Genomic DNA, 17,392 nt, shown 5'->3' with positions numbered 1-17,392 from the left:
CTGGATAGCTGCAAACTCACAAATATTGAAGTGATCAACAGCTGATGTTGGCACAACTCAGAAAAAAAGCGCCAAAGCCATCTATGGCTACCCTTTCAGTTCCAAATTTGATTATGTTGAGGAGAAAAACAATTTCCACATAGCCACAGTAATTCAACAAGGTACTTAAATGTGTGTCTAATTCAAGCACATGAATTACACCTTTAAAACAAAGGGAATGATCCAGTATTATGCAAGTCATGCATGACTTCCAAGTGCATTGCTGAACTGCAGCCTTCAGCATGAAATCAGCTTACCATTAGGGATAATTATTATATGGGAAGTGTGAGAACAGCAACAGCTAGGGATATTTTTACCACGCAAATATTTTTAGGCAAAAAATGATTCGCCGATCCTAATCTTTCCACTGCAGATTGAACCCTGCCTATATAAAGCCCATTTTTGAAATGAGTAAGAGACAAATTTAAATGTGTATGCTGCTTTCACCACTGTGTGTGGGATTCATGCAAGCAATTACATAAATTCTCCACTTAATCAGACAAAATGACATGACACAGCATATAATTGCACAAATCTCAAAATAGATTTTCTTCAGTTTTGAAGCACACGAAAGGTATGAGAAAAAGCAAGTACATTTTTATATTATATTCTAAAGTTACTATTTCCAGAATATTTCCACTTTGTAGTGTAGTAATGTAATGAGAGCCTTGTAATACAATTTCTAGACAATGTGATATAAATATCATTTGACATTATTATAAATCGTTTAGAAACTTTACCAAGACCTGACCTAAAGCTCATAAACATCTTCTTCTGTTATCAGATGTCATATTCTCCGTAACTTTAATGCAAATAATGAAAACACAGAAAAAGTAGAAAGCACTATAATGTTCCTACCATTTCCTTGAAATGAGAAACGCTGCTGTTATGTACACAGATTGCACCCTTCATTTAGATGGTCCTAACATCACAAACTAAGAATATGGTCCAACGATCACAAAGCTATTGAATAAATGCTCTCAAAAAAGCAACCCTCTCAGATCAAACATCACAGCTGAAAGTTCAGATTTGTCACAGTTTGCTTCACATGCCAGCAATCTGGACCAATGCATTCAGTCAGCCCTCCTGCTCTAGCTAAGGGGTGGCAATTCCCAGCAGAAAGGGTCTGCTCAGCACACACCATCTCAAGACAGTTTGCAATTTTCTGATCAGACTCTAAGATAAGATAGTTTCAATGATATAAATAGACGTAATCAGTTAGTGAATACAAGTGCTTATTCAAAGCTGCCTCCTGTAGCCATGCAGCACCTGTGCTTCACATCACTCTCTGAGATTTCAGAAGCTCATCAAATGGGATGGCAGTAAATGACTTGTGTGTTTTTTAAGGGTCAGAAGATGTTAAGAGCAGAGAAATGCAGTTCCAAGGAATCAGTACTCTGCATTTGTGGCAGGCACTGACTTACTGGAAAAATTTCCAAAATGGAAGGAAATCTATATTCCCTAAAACACATTGTGTGTACTAAGAGACAAAGAACATATATTATGCTGAATGCTTTTTGAAATTATAAACTCTGTTCAAAGAACATAAATCACACTAAACCTTGCACTATTATTCACTAAAGAATTAGTTAACTCTTTCACGTAATTTTCATGCCTATATAAACCATTTTCTCCTACTTCTACTCATCCATTAAACACCAATATCCCTAATGTCAAACCAATAACTTCAAAATTAAATCTATTTTGCAAATCAGCCATTTAAAATTAAATTCCTAAAGCTGGCAGTAAATAACCATGCAGGCTCTACAGAATTTATTTTTGTATCAAAATTTTCAAAAAATACTAGGCTGCTAAACATTTCCCCAAGAAGTGTAAGCACTTCAAGAAGTATACATTTGAAGTTTACATTTTACCACCAATAACAATATTGGACTGAGTTTGGACATCTTAAGCAGACAATTTCATGGCTGCAGGCATCAAAATTGAGCACAAAGCTTTAACCCAATATCCTTAATTAACTTTATTTAGACTTTAAAATGAAGTTGAAAATTCCATCTGCAAATTGAGTCATTAGGTAATCTGCTAATAATGTTTTCCCAAGTCTATAATCAAGTTACAGCACTTCCAGTAATTTGGTATTGGAAGGGACTCTCACATTGCTGAATTTGGGTCCACATTATTGCCTACAAACATATTCAAAAGGTCATATTCAAAATAATTGATCAGGCTATAACTACACCTTAAGAGAGCTATCAGTTCCTTTTCTTCTCCCAATGGCAATTAAGACAGTGCTCCAAGATCTCACTGTTCTGAGAAACCTTTTTATAATTAATCTCAGCTGGATATTAAATCTGAAGCATAAGCAATAATCACTCCAATTATATTAACTACTTTCCTATTGTAATTTCGGAGAAACAAAAAGGGCAGATCCCACAATCCCACTCTATGTCTCACTTTTTACAGATTCACCTCTCATTAGCTTGCCAAAATCTCTAAACTCCCCATACTGCATTTTGTATCATCCAGTAATACAAGGTCCCTCAAGAAGTATGGGACTATAATTAGAAGAAAGCAGAATAGAATAGAACAACTATTATAAAGTTACTAACAATCTTTAGTACTTTAGCCATTAAAGAAGCAAAATGATTGACAATGTTATAATCACAACATCACAGTGCTCCACATATTTTCCTGAAGAAATCTAATTATAAAAGTAACTTCACAAAATTAAGAAAGTGTACATATGTGTTCAATTATGTAAGAATGTTGAATGCAACTCTACATCTCCAAAATCTACATGACAAAAAAAAAAAAAATTGGATTTGTAGGTATTCTGATCACTAAAAATGAGAGATATCATATCAGCAGATTTTAAAATATCCAGTATATAACACCTGAAAATTCAAAACTAACAGTTTTCAACCAACTTCCCTTACTTCTAACTCACTTTATAAAGTTCCACATTTCTGCAAAAGACAAATTTTCTTCTCCTGCTGCTGCTTGAAAGACCCAAAGAAAGGATAAAATATTCTGAATTTAGAAAACAGTAAACTGATTATGGACACATTATTGGCAATTGCAAACTAAAACACTGAATGATTAAAGATAAAGCTCTTTCCTGTGCCCCTCTTCATATACATAAGTGGACACGCTGCTCCAAATGTGTCAGGAGAGTGAGTAAAACAACATGAGGAAATTTCTGAAAGTGAGTAGGATGAAAATGAGAACAGGAAAGACCATAAAACAGTGCAGTCAAATGTAAACAGGAAATTAAGAGGTGAAGAAGAATTTTAGAATCACCTTACAACAGATGCTCATGCTGAGACTAAAATGTTCATAAATACTTTAAAAGATGAAAGACAGCTAGCAGGTTGTCAGGATCATTTTCCAACAGGGGTACGAAAAGGGTACTCAAGGATAAGATCACAGCAAAGAAGCTCTTCAAATTCTTGGCATCTGTCTTTACCAGTGGAGATGACGAGATGGTATCTCATACTGAATGTTCCCCGTAACATCAGAACAGCTTCACTGACATAGAGGGCATGTACAGGAAGTACTAGACCACTCAAATCACTAAGTCATGTGGACCAGATGACACCAAACTGAGAGCCTTGGAGGTCCTGAAAGGACCACTGATACTAACATCCACTCCTAGTAAGAGAGTAGAGTCCAAACGAAAGAATATTGCTGAGCCCATACGTATCTGACAACCCTGCTTTTGTAAAGGAAAATACTGTCCTGCTACCTACCATGAGTTCAGGAAGTGTAGAGAAAAGCATGTGGATAAATGAAGATCCTGTAGACCTGGATTCTTAAAAAGCCTTTGGCAAGGCTTCCCGACAAAGAATACTGAAGAATTTTTGTTAGAACTGAATTGGAAAAAGTGGCATGTTGTGAACTGAAAGTTGCTTCAGGGAAAAAATCTAAACCTCACAAACCTCACTAATATTCTCACATCAACTTTGAGTGAAGAAGGGATCTGGGAACCACAATTCACAGCTCTCCAAGCTCAACCACAGCCAGAAATGCTAGAAAACTTAGGTTGCCACTAAGAAAAGCAACAAAACCAAGACAGATAATATAATTTTGCTGCTATATAACAGCATTGTACCAGACAGTTCTGCTCTCTCCAACTCAAGAAACGGGGTTAAGAGAAGGTACAGAGAAGTGCAACACAAATGATTCACAGAACAGCAGCTGCCTTACAAGAGACGAAAATAAGCAGGAACTCTTCAGTTTGAAGAGCAGAAGACAAATGGGGTAACATGAGCAATGATTAAAAAAGCATTAAAGAAGAGTAAGGTGACTGCAGAACTATTGCTCACCAAAGCCTGCAATTTTATAACAGGAGAAATGTGATGAAACTATATTGAGATCAGCTTAACAAAACTAAAAAGCAGCAGCACATCTTTACAGAGCAGGTAGTGATTTCATGAAGCTTGCTGTCACAAGAAATTGTAGAGGCAGACAGCAAGTACAAAAAAGGGAGCATACAAATTCAAGTACACCATATCTGTATGTGGAAATAAAACCAACCCTCTTCTTTTTAGTATTGTGAACAGTTTGGTACATTTTCACTGTCTGCATAGGTATGGCAGTGTCTTCATTACAAAGTAAAGTCTCACAGCTCATATTAACTCATAGTCCCTTAAAATATTCCATGTGTTCAACGCATCAAGAATTACTTTTATTATTAAAAATGTGACAATCAAACACTTGATTTTGATTAAAATTATGACTCAGGAACTCCAAGCTTGTGATTTTTTTGACAACCTCTGTATAGCAGCTTCCACTACTGTCACTTATGCTGACAGATTTTTCATTAGTTATGCCAAAATAAAAATAGATTTTTATCTACTAAGAATAAAAACTTTATCAGCTGCTCCATGCAATGTTACATTTTTATTTAAGATTCCTGTTCATAATGAAAGGAGCCTAACATCTGAAAATTAAAACCAAAGAGCCTATGAATTTACGCAGCTAAAATCATAAAAATAAATTTGAAAACCGATATGATCATATTGACTATATAACATCACTTTAATTTCAAGAAAATCTTAATAAAAAAAGGTGCTATCAAGAAATGGTAGTTCAGTGGAGCTCTATCATGGGGTACCTAAAACACCCCGTGCTTGCCTCAACTGCGATGCTCCAGGCTGCTGCTGCTAACACATCCTCCGAGTTGCATTAGTGATAGAGAAATCACAAAATCATAGAATCATAGAATTAACTGGGTTGGAAGAGACCGTTGAGATCATCAAGTCCAACCCTTGGTACAACCCCACTGGGATTACTAGATCATTGTACTCAGTGCCACATCCAGCCTCATCTTAAAAACCTCCAGGGACGGTGAATCCACCACCTCTCTGGGCAGGCCATTCCAATGCCTGATCGCTCTCTCTGTAAAGAACTTCTTTCTAATATCCAACCTAAACCTCCCCTGGCAGAGCTTAAGCCCATGCCCTCTTGTCCTATTGCTGATTGCCTGGGAGAAGAGACTGACCCCTACCTGGCTACAACCTCCTCTCAGGGAGTTGTAGAGAGTGATGAGGTCACCCCTGAGCCTCCTCTTCTCCAGACTAAACAACCCCAGCTCCCTCAGCCTCTCCTCACAGGACTTGTGCTCAAGTCCCTTCACCAGCCTGGTTGCTCTTTGCTGGACCTGCTCCAGCAAGTTGCATGTGCTCAGTATGTCATTGTTGATAACAATTATCCCTCTCCCATTAAAGAGATAAACCAGACTATCTAGATTTGAGAATACAGCTTTCCAACATCTCAAAATGAAAGACAGCCACACCCCCACACACTTCCCCCCCAACCTGTGATTAAGCATAACCATTTCTGTGTGATAATAAATAGTATGTTTTCCAAACATACTATATTCTTATAGTCCATATGCAGATGGATTCTAGACTAAATGAAACTGTAGTACAAATAGATGCAATTACACAGCTCATGCAGTGCACTTCTTCCTCAGCCTCATTCTCCCTTCATGTTCTCTCCCCGTCTATGCTAAGGAAACAGATTTTGCATTACTATTGTTAAAATAAATAATAAAAAAAAGCTTTTGGCTTTCTGTAATTGGAATAAATGGCAATGTAGTAAGATATGAAGTAAATATGAAATTGCAGATAAACTGTCATAATAAAAATATCTTTGTAGGAAGATCAAGTTCAATTAGCAGATTGATTTAAAAATAGAGGTTGTATCACTTATCAAAAATGAATAAGATCTTTCCATATTAGGATAAAACATTACACTAGGAAAAAACAAACAATGAAACAAACCCCCTATTTTGGATATAAATCGATACTAGATTATATCTACAGAGAAGAAACTTTATCTGCAGTACAAGTATTTAAACTCTTCCATTCATATACAACATGTCAATCTTACTCTCTGTTCTCATTAATCAGGGCATGAAAGAGCTGCAACACACTGAAAAAGGATAAAACACTTCACAGGACTGTGACTTGATGCCAAAGATATAAGAGTCTTGGTGTTATTACACAATTCAGCTAACCTGGAGCAGTATTTCACAGCTACCATTTGGAGCATCAATAGTTGTTCTGTTTAAATTACACATGCTCGGAGCAGAAAGATTTAAACCAACTAAGTCTCACTGATTTTTATGACAAATGTAAAAATACCATCCATTCACTCCTTAGCCTTTTCTAAATGACCAGTCACTGTTAGACAGTGATTGGTCATTGCAGTTGGTATTTTACTCAATATTCAAATCTATGGAGACAAACTGACACAAGTTTCCTGGATGTTGTAGCCTCACGATCTGCAAAATCCTGATATATTTAGAATTAGAAACAGAGAAATTTATTAACAGAGTATCCAAGCATTCCTGCATTTTTATAGTGTTTCTGATTTCCACAGATACAGAGACTACATGTTTTGACCTAATTCACTGGCTGCACTACATTGAAAGTCTATACTGGCCCTAATTTTGGTTTACAGTATGGTAAATAAAATCCTGGACACATATTAATCATATTTTGAATTACATTTTCTAGTATTTTCCCGATGTAATAGTCTTAGCTTAACACTCTACTTCAAGAATAGCTAAGTCAATAAAACCTTTAATTCCATAATAACTCAAATGTAAGGATCTCTCACCTATATATAGAGAGACAAATACTAATGTACTTCCCATTACCAAAATGTTCATCTTTAAGTAAGAAGACTGGAAATCTAATTTGAGTGATGACAGTATTATACTAGCGAAATATGCCACACAGGAAAAAAACCATTTACAGTAAAAGAATATACAGCAACAAGCACTTAGAAGAGCTAATTGTTTACAGATAGTGAAAAATCCTTTTGATTATCATCAAAAATATTTAGAGGAAGTGGAAATATAGGATGGCTATTCCAGAGGCTGGAAATCTATTCCCAGCTTGACTGCAGGTTTTATGCGTGACTTGAGGCAAATCAGTTACTGTGTGTTCTACGACCTCCTCACTGAAAAAAATTACCTTCTTTATTCTCCTCCACATGAGTCTGATTGTGATTTCTTAGTGTTTTATTGAGCATCTTACTAGAGGTGGCATTTCATTTTAATCGAAAATGTTCAGAAATGGCTTTTTGAAAGATGGGGACTTCAGAAGTAATAAAAATGGAGCTAAAGAAAACTTCCCAATCCCTATCCTTATAGATCAAAATTATAGGAAAGAATGTTGAAAAGCACAGAACTGTAAACAAAGCTGCAGGACAAAAAAACTGCATTTTGAGACAAGGAATAACACAGGAATTTTTTAATACTTGTAATCTGTAACTAATAATGGTACTGTAGGTTCAGATTAAATATATTCACAATTAAGGATCATAGTTGATACAGAATCAAACAGCAGTCCCTCCCCTGTATGGTAACACAGTCATCTGCTGTATCAGTCACTCCACTTCTCCTCAGTTTGCATTGTCCATATATACTCTGCATTATCATCCTGGCCATTAATGGAGATGTTACACAGCACTGTCCTCACAAACAACCTGAGGGGTACACCAGTAGTGAATGACCACCTGGACTCTGTGCCACTGATCATAAGACTTCTTGCTTCATCACCTTCCAAAGGACTGAGGTGAGGCAGGCTGGTCTGTACTTCCACAGAACCTTCTTCTTGCTCTGAATATGAGTGATATTTGCTTTCTTTCAGTCCTCAACAGCCTCCCCCAGTTGCCTTGCAAAGGCCATCAAGTGGTTCCCTCAGCACTTGAATATGTAGCCCAAGATACTCATTCTTGGGCCAAGATACTTGTGTTCATGCAGTTTAAGTGTTCCCAAACTTAATCCTTCTTCACCTTCAACTGGTTTTGGGCACCTGGAATTGCAGAAGGCTGGTCTGAACAATAAAGATCAAGACCGAGTATTTTGGCTTTTTCCATATGCTTAATTAATGTGTCCCCTGGCTAGATTCTACTTTGCTAGACTCTACTCCAGGTGGGCTTTGGCTTTACTAACCCCAGCCCTGCATGACTGTTTCTCTGAATTCCTTCTGGGTCACCTGTCAGTGTTTCCGCCTTTTGTACTGTTCCATTCTATGTAGGTTTTTTCAGAAGTACCTTGTTCACCCATGCAGTAGACTGCTTTTAAGACTGTAGGACTATCTCAAACAGCTTTCAGTAACTTCTTTTAGGTGGCTTATTCATTACATCTCTATTCTGAACAGAGAGAAGAAGGATAATAGTTCCTCACCGTGAAGAAACGTTATGCTGATACATTCATTTGCTTATGGAGCTACATATAAACATTACATGTGTACCTACTGAACCACTACAAATTTTGAAAACAGCTTATTACTACAGGAGTGCTGACTAATTTTAGTACTTAGAAAGAGCTTATGAAAAAGGGACATGGGCATCTAGTGACAGGACAATGAGAAATGCCTTTAAACTGAAACAGGGTAGGTTTAGATTAGAAACAAGAAAGAAATTCTTTACAGTGAGGATAGTGCCCAAAGAAGTTGTAGATTTCCCATCCCTGGAAGTGTTCAAGGCCAGGCTGGATGGGGATTTGAGCAACTTGGTCTCATGGAAAGTGTCCCTGTCCATGGCAGGGGGATTGGAACTAGATGATCTTTAAGGTGCCTTCCTACCCAAACTATTCTATGACCCTATGAATTGCCCAAAAAAGCCACGTGCTTTCAATAAAGGACAGGGTTTCAGCTGTTACTATTTTACCATAGATTCTCATGGTAAAATCATATTTTCCTTTCCTTTAGCAGCAGCTCTGGTGAAAACAGAATTCTCATATTACAATGAGTGGAGGAAATTCTCTCTTTTGAGACAAGCAGACTGGAAAGCAGAAGAATAACACACAACAGACCCTCCCTTCCCCTCTGTTTACTGACAGGAAATAAGAGCCTGTAATTACTTTTGAATTCACATTCCCTTTGTGACCAGGATCATTCATGTACCTCCTATTTTCTCTCATTCAGAAAACACAGTAAAGCTTCTTCCCCAGAAACAAACATCTCTGACCAGAACAGGGCAGATCAGTACTTCTCAGGCTTTTATACAATGAGGCGCATGCTTGTCTATCCATCAAGGAACCTCTTCTCTGGCTGTATACAGGTTTCAGCTCTTACTCCATGTCCAAACCCTTGAGCTCTGAAATACAATGCAATGCCTCTCTTCAATCCATGAGAAAATCAGGGAGTGGATCCCCCTCAAACATATTTCAGGGTACAGATGGAGAAGGAGGTAACCGGACACAGTTAGCATGGACATACCAAAGGTAAATCATGCCTGAACATTGGAGAATCTTTTCTAGCACCCCAGTATCATACAATAAAGTAGCATTTCCCATTCCATTTGCTGTTCGACAGCTCTTATTGCTAAAATACAACAAATGTAGTAGTCACTCGCTTGTCTCCTTTTGGCAAGTTGAGCTGTTAAGTATGGACTTTGCCTTTTCAGTTTTAAACTGGTTGATGGTAATTTTTTCCTTTTAAAAAATTTTAATTGCTATTAACAATATGCCTAGTGTAAAACCAATTAAAACTAAAAATATGGAATAAGTGTTCTAGAATAAAACTTGACTATGGTTGTCAGGTTTGGGGGTGTTTTTAGTTGAGGAAAATACTTTCTATACAAAAATCTTCTCAGTTTTATAAAACTTGCCCCTTTACATATCCATTGTATAAGACGATTTGGCACCTTGAAGGTAAGAGCACCTATGTCTTTTACAGTGTGCTTACTTTCATATAATGATGCAACAGCTACTTTTCATGGGAGATAAAAAAGGTAAATTCTACTTCCGCTTCAAAAAAGCTCAAAAGTATTCTGAAATCTTTGTTTAATGATGTATCCTCCATCTCTACTAACAAAATCAGAGTCTCATAAAGGACCTAGAAGAGGCATAAAAAGATATTTTAGTCCACACTTTCCTCCAAGGTAATACTAACTTTATACAGATTTGCAGGAAGGGGTTATCCATCATCTTATTCAGGTATCCCATTTTATCACTTGAAACTTTTCTGGCCCACTTTCATCCAACATCTGCATCAGAAGACAGAAAGTCACAAACACTAAAGGTGCTGCACCTCATAAGCCTGCATTCATTGTTTCTGTAGAATTAATCATCACATGTCCAGCTTCCAATCACAGAATCCCTAGATAGAATAATGGGGGCTTTTCACACGACCTGTTTTCCTTTCTGTTTGAATGAGGTCTGCATCTGCCTTTGTCAGCCATCTTTGGACTATTCCCAGAAGACATTTGCCTAAGATGTTCTTAAAGCCCTTAGTTACAGAGATTCTCTACCACTGAAATGCATTTCCTTGTGTAAACCTTCCTTGCTACCCTTCAGACTCAAAGCACTGTTGTAGGACAATGACACAGACATAAAACATCAATAAATGAACTCAAAACTCAAAGGCTGTTCCTAACTCACAGTGCTTTGCAAAGAAAAAAACCACTTGATAGGACAATTGTTACTACCCTTCCCTTGGTACACTCCAACTTTGTTGAAATCACACCAAGTTTTCAGCAAGAGAAAATATTACAAACACACAGCTAATAAATGAGTCATAAGGTGGTTCTGCTTTTTGACCAAACTAATTTACAATTAACCAAAGACCAAACCAAATTTATATCTAGAAGAATTTTTAAGCAAAACTAAGATTTAAAATTGCAAATGGTTTCCCACGGAGGATGTAGATTGTGGAAGTCTTATATCCTGCAATGTACTAATATTAGGTTTAGCATACAACCCTAGAGGTAGATATGATTATGTTGTGAGAAACCTCTCAATAAAGTACTATCTTCAACAGCATTTATGAGCAAGAAGCTCTGCTCTCCTCTGGAATGCGGATTAAGTGTCCTATTTATTTTACTGACTTTTCACATAAATGTGAAAAGCATGGAAAATATTTTTTTAAAAATAGGTATGGGTTGATCAGATTTCCTTTTATGTTTCCTGATCATGTTTCTTTGGTATCTGGTCTCTTCTCTTTAAAATACTTATATCCTCATAATTGCTTACTTGTGTGTGATACAGGTACTATAAACTTCTGAGATTCATCCAATTTCTAACCATTAACTTCTTAAGGAACATCTGCAGTTGCTATGTTTTCCCTGTGACAAGAGCTAAAGGACTTTGCCAGATACACCCTAGAAAATTCTGCCCATGCTGTCTCCTACACTGGGGCAGTCCTGAAGGGGAAGGCGCAACCACTGTTCAATGTTCCCGGTCAAGCAGCTAACAATATTTAAGTCTGAGTTGAGACAGTACCATTAAATTCATCAGTGACTGAGACGTGAGCACACATGTTTTGGGGCCAGTAATTTGGAGCAGAAAGGCAAGGCAGGTGCTCCTTAGCGCTAAACCCACCAAACTTCCGAGCCAGAGCATCCCATTATCTTTGCACACTGGTGCTGGAGGCTGAGTTACATTAGAACTTTCTCCACACACTGAGAAAGCCACAAAAAACCACCTAAAATCATTAAAAATGTATTAATCATATCTAAGCTGTAGGATGAAAATTTTAAAACTACAGAATGATCTTTAATCTTCTTCAAATTAGCCAGGCTTCAAAGAACAGGCTAGGTAATTGTAGTCTTATGCTATCTTAAGTCCAAGAAAAATAATTCTTTATATTTTTTATAATGCTTTTCTTGTAAGAAAACCCCTTTTGGTGGAATATTTTAAGAAAAAATGATTAGTCAAAAATCTCCTTTGCACAAAGATACTGTGAGTTTTATAACTGTTGGCAGACAGTAGTTGGAGGTGCTGATCACAAGGGCCTGGATGAGAGAAAGGTGACAACAAAATCCAGGCACCCCTATCAAGATTCAATTTCTGAGTCACATGAACCTACCACTCGGATGATAGGTTATTCCAGCCAGATTCCTGATATGGTCTTACACTAGCAAGAAGTCTGGGAATAAATATGATTATACTCCTTTCCCCGCCCCTCCCTTTTTTTTGTTTGTTTATTTGTTTATTTTTACATCAAAGAGATGCTTCTCAAACAATTAAACAAAAGTACACTTTGTAACTTGCTATGCTGGCCCCACTGATTCATTTGGGGAAACAAAAGAAAAGCTCCACTTGCCTACTTAGATTCATGATACACTGATCTTACTTGCCTGGGCTGAAACTACCATTACTAGCAGTTCCAGAGACATAGCAGTTAACACCAAAAATAAAAATAGATGTTTCCTACAATCTAAGACAAGTTTCAAATCAGCAGTGCTGACCTTAAAGGCATTACATTAATTTATCCATCACCTGCAGGGACTGCAAGGGTGTTCGTTCGACACCACAGATAGTAGCTGATTTTCAGGTTGCCAATTGAAAGGTTATCAATCAGTGAAGCTGGTTAACAGCACCCAGAGATGCCAAGAGGGCATTCATCAAGTTTCACTGAGCAGCAGCCTCTAAGGGTACTCATTTGCTCTACAATTACCCAGACTGGTGGAGGATTATTCACCTAATGACATAGTTGCTGCTTTTAAACTATCATTCAAGATGTTGAACAGGTTTTTCACACACAACGTAAGCACACAGCAAAAACTTATTTTTATTACAAAAGAGAAAAAAAAACCTGCTCACCAAACTTTTCTCTCTAAACTACAAATCACAACTGCTAAACCCTCAGAAACTTTCACTTCAGAATATAGCCCTATACACTCAGAAGGGGCAGAATATATCACTCTCCCTTCCATTAACTGGCATGGTAAATGGCCTGTGAACACAACACCGTGAGCACCAAGACAGAGCCTGGAAGACATGGTTTAATGTATTATACCTGTTAGTTAATGAAGATCTTAAACTCATAGGAGAAGCCACTGCGGCAAAACACATGGACAGGCACTGACAGGCTAATAGATGATGAGAACAGCAGCAGGCCCTGAGGCAGGCTGGTTATTGAAGGCTAACGAGTTCCTCCATCTTCCTCGTGCCCACCCCATCTATCTGGAGCAGCACCGAGCCACAGAAAACCATTTAATTAATTGGTCCTGCTAGGTACCAGGCCTTTTCCTTTTTATCTGCATTAGAAACTGTCTGGGTTATAACTCTGAATGAGAAGGATGATGTTTTCTTCATGTGTTTTCTAAATATACCTTTAAGGTTGACAGAATGAAAATACTGATCTTCTATATGCAAAAAAACTGACTGACCAAGTTTGGGAAAAAATCAGGGATATTGTGTTTTTTATGTTTCTGATACAGACCATCTTTTTTATTATTATTTACAATCCTTTATCTATTTAAGACTCAACTTCAATGGGGTGGGAGTTTAATGAAAAACATAACTTAAAATAAATATTCTGACACATAAAGCACAGTGAATGGAGGAGAGGAAGTGTTTTCTTTGCAGGTTAGTGGGTGTTTTTAAACTAGTTTTATACTAGTTTTACTTTCTGTTGCCCTAAACACCAAAGACGAAGGCAGGATAGTCTTGCTGTGCCTTAGAGCATCCTTATCGTGTCATTTATATTTGGACCAAAATTGGGATGAATCTGGTCTAGAGCACAAAACAAGGAGTTACCACCCCAAATAGCCTGAAGATTTAAACAACCCAGATCTGAAAAGGATGCCCTAAGACATTCTGAGGAAGTAATATGTCCACTTTTAACTAAGGAGCAACAAAAGTTTAATTATTGTTTGAATACCAAAAGGAGACAAGGACATTCAAATGGAGTGAGAAAGGTGGTGTGATCGGTGTGGAATGAGAAAGAGGATTCTTAAAGTAGAACTAGCACAAAACAAGGACAAGGAAGAAAAAAGACAAGATTATTAAGTCTAGCATCACTGACAATGATGGGAAAAGTGCATACAAATCAGCAAGGGTCTCTTGCAGTGTGAGCCTACATCGTTTGATTTAGAGTAACCATTCACATATGCTACAAGTAATCAAGAATTATTCATATGAATAATTATATTCATTACAAATAATCAACGATTGAGAAAAAATACACTTTAGATACTCTGCATAAATTTGTTATCATTGGGTAAAATTGTGCCCCTGAAATCTTGCAATTCAGTTTAGCTGTTCAATTCACCTGCCTAGAAACCTTGTGAATAAGCAAATAGGATCAATATTGAAATACAGAGAGAAGTTACATTATCAAGAGGAGGGACATCTTCCTGGATAAGCAAGCCCCAGCAGTATTAAAAAGGAGACTGATAAAAAATACATCTCCTCTTAGTGACAAGCCAAATAGAATATTCTTGTTCTAAGGATAGCTGGAAACTGGTTCTAACCAGTTGTTTGAGGAAGTTCCACAAAACAAATAAAAATGCAACAAATTTTAAAATTACACTAACATTTCTCTAGTAAGAAAAGGAAATAATCTATGAGCAGAGTCCAGAGAATAAATGGGTTTCCCCAGTAAAAACTGAGGGAAAAAAAATTAAAAAGTGGAAACCACTGTTTATTTCAGAACAGTTGATGGATAATATTAATACAAAAAATTCTTTTTCTGTCTCTAAAGAATGATTCATGTATTTTTATACACAAATCAGGATTTATATAATAAATAACCACCTTTTTGTACATAGTGGCAATCAAGACAGGTTTGTGAAATCAACAGAAGAAAAGTCCCTCTCCAGCACAAACTGCCCTGGCTTACCACGTGACACTAAGTTTTACATGCAACATGCAAGAATTACTCCTGATCTTAATGGCTGGCAAAGACTATAATTAATGCTAGAAATTACTTTCTATAATTGCGCTAATAGCGAGGATGAAAATAATATGGAAGCTGTCTATAGGAAGGAATTACATAGCACCTTTCCATGGGACCCACATATAGCTGAGAATATACAATCCCAATAACAAAATTACTGTACGATACAAGACACAAAGACAGCTCTGCTACTAACTTGGTACTACTTGTAAGGAATTTTGATAAAATTTAAATTTAGATATGACAGTGACAATTTGAACTTCAAAGGAATATAATTAACATGCACAAAAATGATTTAATCCTTTGGAAGTTCTAAAAGTTATAATTATGAAGCAACAAATTACTACAAACTAAAAGTTTCCCACACTGTTTCAAAAAATACACTGCAATTATTTAAAAATTTATTCCACATTGTGACAGCAAGAAATTATTAGGAAACAACAGGAAACAATCAATATTTTTTAGTAACTTTCTGAGTACTCTTGTTCTTTACTCCACTCTTTTACATAGCAGAATGTCACAGACACTTCCAATTCATGTACTACCTTGTGAGTAAGTGCTGTGCCTAGTACTTGAATACAAAATAGTTGATGCCAATGAAATCTCATGTCAATGTTCTTTGTATACTTTCCATTTTATGTTTTATTTTAGGTTCTATACCTGAAATTTACAGGTATTATTTCTCTAATCAAACCATAAAAACTGTTGGAGAAGCTAGTTCTTACAGAAGCTTCCAAAGTAAAAGTAACACTCTGCCACACTGTTATGGGACAAGGAGAACACGTCCTGAGTTTTATAATCTCCCAATACCCTACATCTAACGTCTTAAACAAATACTAAAACAAGACACAAACACAGGGTCCCTCTAAAAATTACCATTTCCTTTTAAATTAAAGATATCAACAAAACTATTCATTCCTTTTTTTATAAAAACTGGATTCCAGCTAATGACCACACGGGGGTAGTAGTGTGATGGCAATGCTCAGGTGCAGTGTCCTTAGCCGCGCAGCACACAGCAACGCAAGCACACTAGTGGGCTGTGTGAAATGAGCGCATTTCTGCAGTGGGTTTTTGAGTCTTTACAGCACACAGACTTTAACTACAGAACCTACATACACGTGGCCAATTGCAGCATCAAGATCTGAAATTTGTGAGACTCAAGGAACAAGTGATGTGAGTTATCATTTCATTCTATAAATGTTTTGGCGTGGAAAACCAGAAGTTTCAAATTAATGTTTAGTGAGAAAATACATAAAAGAGTTTTGGCAGTCATTTACTAGATGCTGACATTTTAAATCACTAAATTATGGAAGAGTAAACATTTTTGCTCAGGCAAGTTGCAAAGTTATCTGTGGTTAATTACTTCTGCTCTTACATATATATTTGGATTTTCTATACATGAAAGACGATGCTCAGGCTTTACTCTTACAAAAACACAGGTTAATGCCTATTCTCATTTTAGTGCAAAATACAGTCAATCTTTTTTTCTCTTAGGTTCATCAGCCAGTATCACAAATGACTCACAAGAGTTGACCTAGTGAAAGTCACTTGCCTTTTTTAAGAAAAGTATATAAATATTTCTTAGATTTCTACTGCCAGCAACATAATAGACAAGAAAAAAGGTGGAGGTGGTTACCTGCTGTATAAATAACTCTAAGTACCTGCAAGTTCATACAGTTCAGCTAAGCCTTATAACAAATTGGTTATGCCATATGATTTGTTATTCAGCTACATTAATTCACAGACTTATTATTTTATTCACATATATGGTATTTTTTATATATAACAACATATATTACAAATATGTCTTATTTTTACACATATTGGGGTCCCAAATATATTCAATAGCATTGCTATACGGTCAGAGCTTGCCTAGTGAATACAGCCAGGAAAAGAAAGGAGTCTTGAAGTTCCCAAGCCAAGCTGAGCTACAGGCCACTGACTTGTTCCTCCCCAACCTTTCTTTCCCCGAGGTTTTCACAAGTAATATGTTGCAAAGCCAAACTCCAGCCTTCCTACTGGAACAGGAAGCATTTCTACTAAAATCAAAAGAAGTATTGTTAAGGGCTTGCCCAGACATGAAAGTTGGTGCACATTATGTGAGTGTTTGACACAAAAGCGTAATAGCCAATCCCTAACCCAATGTGCAGTCATTCTTGCCCTCAAGCAAAAGCATCGCATTTCTGTTTGGCTTAATCCCCAGTTAAAGCACTTCTTCTTTGCTGTCAGGATGATTCATTAAATCA

General features: G+C 36.8%; 1 protein-coding gene across 2 annotated transcripts in view; it reads right to left on the bottom strand.

Annotated features, from left to right (window-relative positions):
* The window catches only part of DGKH (diacylglycerol kinase eta), a 162,553-nt gene that overhangs the window by 78,075 nt on the left and 67,086 nt on the right, over window positions 1–17,392 (bottom strand). The gene's annotated exons all lie outside the window — the stretch shown is intronic.

The sequence above is a fragment of the Myiozetetes cayanensis genome, unplaced genomic scaffold (assembly GCF_022539395.1).
Source record: "Myiozetetes cayanensis isolate MyiCay16 unplaced genomic scaffold, myiCay2020 scf5-8, whole genome shotgun sequence".
NCBI classification, from domain to species: domain Eukaryota; kingdom Metazoa; phylum Chordata; class Aves; order Passeriformes; family Tyrannidae; genus Myiozetetes; species Myiozetetes cayanensis.
This window is presented reverse-complemented; position numbering and strand designations above follow the sequence as displayed.